This window comes from Bos indicus x Bos taurus, chromosome 10 (assembly GCF_003369695.1).
Source record: "Bos indicus x Bos taurus breed Angus x Brahman F1 hybrid chromosome 10, Bos_hybrid_MaternalHap_v2.0, whole genome shotgun sequence".
In the NCBI taxonomy this organism is placed as follows: Eukaryota; Metazoa; Chordata; class Mammalia; order Artiodactyla; family Bovidae; genus Bos; species Bos indicus x Bos taurus.
In genome coordinates, this window is record NC_040085.1 from 67,006,286 (window position 1) to 67,012,622 (window position 6,337).

Below are 6,337 nucleotides of genomic sequence, written 5' to 3' on the forward strand. Positions count from 1 at the left end.
CAAACTACTGGAGTTTCAGCTTTAGCATCAATCCTTCCAATGAACATCCAGGACTGATCTCCTTTAGAATGGACCGGTTGGATCTCCTTGCAGTCCAAGGGACTCTCAACAGTCTTCTCCAACACCACAGTTCAAAAGCATCAATACTTCGGCGCTCAGCTTTCTTCACAGTCCAACTCTCACATCCATACATGACCACAGGTAAAACCATAGCCTTGACTAGACGGACCTTTGTTGGCAAAGTAATGTCTCTGCTTTTGAATATGCTATCTAGTTTGGTCATAACTTTCCTTCCACGGAGTAAGCATCTTTCAATTTCACGGCTGCAGTCACCATCTGCAGTGATTTTGGAGCCCAGAAAAATAAAGTCTGACACTGTTTCCACTGTTTCCCCATCTATTTCCCATGAAGTGATGGGATTGGATGCCATGGTCTTCGTTTTCTGAATGTTGAGCTTTAAGCCAACTTTTTCACTCTCCACTTTCACTTTCATCAAGAGGCTTTTGAGTTCCTCTTCACTTTCTGCCATAAGGGTGGTGTCATCTGCATATTTGAGGTTCTTGATATTTCTCCCAGCAATCTTGATTCCAGCTTGTGCTTCTTCCAGCCCAGCGTTTCTCATGATGTACTCTGCATAGAAGTTAAATAAGCAGGGTGACAATATACAGCCTTGACATACTCCTTTTCCTATTTGGAACCAGTCTGTTTTCAATGTCCATTTCTAACTGTTGCTTCCTGACCTGCATACAGGTTTCTCAAGAGGCAGGTCAGGTGGTCTGGTATTCCCATCTTTTTCATAATTTAGCACATATATGAATATGTCTGTAGGATAAACTTGTAAACATTTAACTGGAATTCTGAGTCAAAGGGTATGTGTATGCATTTCTAATTTTGATAGATATTACTAAATTGTCCTCCTTTAAAAGTTTTACTGATTGATATCCCCACCAACAATGTAGTAATTTCTCATGTGTACCATTCCCAGGAGAGAGGTGACCTGTGTGATATTTTTAGGAGGATTGCTGTCCATTTCTGTTGCTTTTCCAGGATTCTCTATAATCATCTCAGAAAGATCAACCAGTCTTTAGATCTGTTAACAGGTTTGGTTAATTTGAATATTCAGCATAAGGACTGTAGCTGACACCAAGTCAAAGTGACAGTACAGTCCATGGAATTCTCCAGGCCAGAGTACTGGAGTGGGTAGCCGTTCTCTTCTCCAGTGGATCTTACCAACCCAGAGATTAAACACAGGTCTCCCACATTGCAGGCAGATTAAACATGTCCTAGAACTTAGTAGATAACAAATTTTTATTCCACATACTATAAAGTATCTTTAAAAAAAAGCTCTACTCTATCGAGTTTTATCCAATTCAACTTTTTATTATGAAAAATTTCAAACATATGTATAAGTTAGAACATGTCCATGTACTCACCATGAAAATTTAATGTTTGTTCATTTTTTGTACATATATATATATATATATATATATATATTGAATGGTTTACAGGTAAGTTGCTGATATTCCATTGAGTATTAAATAAAGCTGAAAATTCATTTTATGTACTATAAATCACCTTTTATAAACAAATCTATACACTATTGTGAAAAATGTTTCACATTTTCCTTTTTTTTACAAATTATATCCCTTTCTCCAAAAGGATAAGAAGTGTTTGATGGCATCTGATATCTTCTCCTTAAATGTCAGAAGACTTATATCCATGGAAGAACAAGGTTTAAGGGAAGTAGGGGGTGACCAGGTGACACCAGAATTTCTCTTAGTAAGGGAAATATCTTTAGTGTCTTTGTTTACTGTCTTTGTTATCTTGATAAGTCATTTGAGAATGACAAGTGAGAGACCTTATACAGTTTCACAGTGTGAGAGTCCTAAAGGTCTGTGAATACTGTACTTTAAAATGGTTAATTTTATATTATGTGAATTTCACTTAATTAAAAAAAAAAAAGTGAGCCCCTATGAGAATGAGTTGACAGGAGAAGAGGAAGTGAAAGTGAGATATAGCTAACACAATTTACATGAAAAGAGCGTGGACCAAGAAGTTGAGGTGGAGCAGAAGGAGACCTGCAGTGGGTGCTGAGCCATGGTGGGAGTCTAGAGACTGAGGAAAAGCAGCTAAGAATTTTAAGAGCATAAATGTCTAATATTCAGTTTTAATTTGCTGGCCTCCATCTCCTGAAACCAATAAAAGTCAGTGATACACAGAAATGCCTTGTGTGAGCAGGAGCGTGTGTGTGTACACCCTTCTCTGGAGCCACACAGGGCAGAACAGTGTAGCACACGTGCCAGCAAGGTGGTCCAGAAACCTCTGGAAAGGGGCACTTCAGAGCCAGAGATGAGAAGAACACAAACAAGTCACCACTGCTTCCTCCCGGAGTCCTTGGGGAGTTGGAGGGGCTGTGAGACTGTCCTCATAGGAAGAGGTGGTTGAACCAACTTAGCCTGACTCTCAAAGAGCAGGCACTTTTGGTTGACATCTCAGTGGCAGTAAAGTATCGTTTCATTGACTTAGGGGTTCATTCTTGATTAGTCATCCATCATACGTGTAAGGAAATGCCTCTTTTTAACAGCCAGAAGACCAGACCTTCAAAGAAGTGGATCTCACGGGTGTCAGTGCTGCACTTCCTAACACTTCCCCTTGGAGTCATCTTCCCAGATTGTCTAGAACCAAGCCTGGTGCTTCAGAGGCTGGGTTCCCAGAGGCTGCCTTATAGAAACCTGAGGTGTTTTTCATTTGAAAAACCCAACCCCTTAACTTGACTTCTAATTGGATGGTGAGAGTAGGAAGTGGTGGAGCCCCTTGGGAAGGGCACTCCTATGGGGAAAGAGGGAAGACCGTTTTGTAGCATTCCCTAGTTCTCTTATAGAATTCTCTAGTTCTCTTAGTTCTCCATTCAAATCTGAGAGAGATTTGTGTGTTAAATGAAGGTTGTCAGTCTCATAAAATAAAATGATAATGATGAGCAAGCCCTTATATGTATGGACCGGGCACCATGCCAAATCTCATGTGATCGGAGACAGGTGTAGTTAAATCTGCGCCCCTCCCCCCACCATTTAATAGGTTAAACATCAAAGTTTAGAAAAGTTATGAAGTTAAGTGACTTGTCCAAAGTCACACATCCAGAATATAAATAAGTTTGACTGTAAAACCTGTGGGCATAAATGTCATGCTAATAGTTAAGTATAAGCAACTGTTGAGGTTTTTCCCATAAAAAGGTTTTGCTCATAGTAGATATATAGTCAATACTGACTGTGTTGAAGGCTGCTTTATTCATTTTAAATGTTGCATATAAGCCTAAGTCTGTTTTGCACACCAACCAGACAGCATTTGGGCCCATTATGTGTCCTCTGAGTCATGGTCTGTTGCCAAAGCATTGTTGTGAAATATTTCAGAGGAAATTCTAGGCAAAGAAAAGTTATGTGTTCCAATATTTGTCAGTCAAACTTAGAGAAATCTTGGCTCCTTTGAAAAACAGAAATCCACTTCTGTGTTCTATGACTCTGTATAAATACAATTTTAAAAAATACAGATATAGCTCAGACCATCAACACTCTAATTCATTGTTTTCAAAACTGAATTTCTTTTGAACTGAAGAAGAATAAAACTGAATTTCTTCTTTCTTCTTAGAACTTCAAAACAAATTTGGGGACATTCATAAGATTGCCAACATTATTTTGCAAATTGGCCAAGGTCATTAAAAAAAACTTGCCACCATTCATCACCATCCTTTAATATAAAAAAGTAAAGTGAAAGTGAATTCGCTCAGTTAAGGTCATGTTATAATAAAATACAGTCCTTTAAATTCAATAGATCTAGATTTCTTAAATGCTTGCTATTATATTCCTTTTTTTTTTTTTCATCAAGGACCATGAAAACTTCCTCACTTTCAATATTTGAAAACTATTGGTCTAGATAATCAAAGTCTATATTAAAAAATTCAGTAGAGATTTTGGTACCTCTAATGCTTACTGACTTCAATTATCTTATATTCAAAAGGATATGTATATATATGTGTGTGTATATATATATATAAAAGATCTTGGTTACGAAAATAGATTAATGACTTAATTGGCTTTCTCTTCCAAAATTGCTGGTCCTAAACTTTGGAAGGGAAAAATATCTAATTGATTCCCAACTTACAAATTTACAAAATTTTGCCAAGTTTTCAGGATTTAGGGGAAAAAACAGTATTTCTGCTATAAGACTTCATAGGTTTATATTTCATATTGAAAGTCAATCAGTAATGATTATACCATGATAATATTTACATTTCACAGGGAAGCAAAATACTTGCAGACTCGCCGTGTCTCTGTCTAGAGATCTGTGGTTTATTTGCATTCAGATAAATTATTTGTTTTCATTCATCCCCAGAATAGTTAACCAGACTAAATAAGTTGCATTCATGCATTTTAATGTCAATGTACAAATGGTTTTCCCAGATTTTATTCTTTTCAATCAATTCCTCCAAAAGATGTCTAATCACTCCTAGGTTCAGTTACTCCAACATTTCACAGTGTTGTCATTTCTATATAGTAACACAAAAAACAATACTTGCTTTGAGGAAATCACAGAGCCATACTCTAGCCATTTAAAACTTTATTCTGGTGAGAGAAATCCCTTGAACTCCATTTCCAACCTAATTTGTGAGTAAATGATTTTGCCTATCACATAGCTATATGGCATTGTATATACTGATATATAATATTTGTTCTTTAGTTGATGAATCACTTCTGGAGGTTATAATCCCCTAGCTAGGATTGTAATGTCCTGAAGGACAGGAATTGGCCATAGTACCTGCTATGGGCACACTAGAGCATCAGCAGTGCTTGTTAAAAGAGTGACGTAGCTTGGTGAGGAATATTAACAGGAAAAGCTCTGCTGGACTTCATAGGGATGGGGGCTCACTGCCCCCTGGGTGAGTGGGGGAAATTGTGTGGAGGAAATAATAGCTGAGTAAAATTATAGTATAACCAAAGTAGAATGGAGAATGGGATGGAGGCATTCCCACTAGAAAATGCTAACAAACATACAAGAAAATGAGAAGGTAAAAATATTTTGAGAATGATAGGTAAGAATTTTGCCGGGAGCAAAGGTAATGGCAGTTTGAGAAATAAAGCTGAAGAGTAGGAGCCTGGTTGTAGAGAATGCAAAAAGGTAGGCTGATGTGGGATTTTCCATCAGAGAGCAAGACGTGATCCAAAATGGTAATAGAAAAACATTAATTGTGTCTCTGCATTGACTCCCAACATCATCATCTTCCAAAAACGTTATGAGAAGAGGTACTTTCGCCCTTTAAGTGCTAGTCACGTAAAAGCCTACACTTCATTTGTTCCAAAGTCTTGGCTCCAGGGAGCCTGAAGAATTGTCCTGGAGTTTGGCAAGTTCCTCATGCCCTCAGATCCTATTAAGACCTCTGGCATCTCAAGGGACTCCCCACGAGTTCCCGCCTCCACATTTTTGCACAAATTATATATCCTTTTTTGTCCCCCAAGCTCGTCCTCTTCCTCAAAACCTAACCTCCTCTGGAAGGACTTCTGAGAGTATGACTTTATGTGACTCTCTTTGTTTCATTATTCAGAAAATCCATCCCCAACATCATCATGCCACATTTAATTTCTTTAAATTACAAAATATACACATTATTGTATATTTATGTCTAAGCACACTGTCATAGCCATTAGGAAAGATCCTTCCATCTACGTGCCCCGTCACATCTTTCATCTAGGACCTCCCTCCCACGCCTACCCCAGCGCCCCAAACTTCACAGGACAGTGTGGGTATCCTTGGTGAGTACTGGTGGATTAAGAGCTTGCCCTGAACCACGGAGGGTTTCTTTGGAGCTGAAGTCCTATGGACTCCATGAACTCTGGGTTTTCCACTCTCTCTGGCTCCAACTCCTTTTCACCAGCATGTGTAGAGCTTCTAGAACAGTTCCTACCAAGAGAGAATCACTGCCTCCTTCCTATCCTAGCTTCCAGTTTCTATGGGTCTGCTAGTGATGATCAGAATACAGGCTATTAATGTGCCATGCTGTTAATAACCGGGGATTGGGCACCATGAACAGTAAGCATTTAAAGAGAAAAAAGGAAAACTCATTTTTATTCAGGCTTAATTTCTTCCTAACTCGTGTGTGTGTGTGTGTGTGTGTGTGTGTGTGTGAAAGTTGCTGAGTCATGTCTGACTCTGTGACTCCATGACTGTACCTGCCAGGCTCCTCTGTCGATGGAGTTCTCCAGGCAAGAATACTGGAGTGGGTTGCCGTTTCCTTCTCTCCTTCATCTATTTTCTCTGTGAGTAGCAATGCTAAGGCACACCCCCCTCC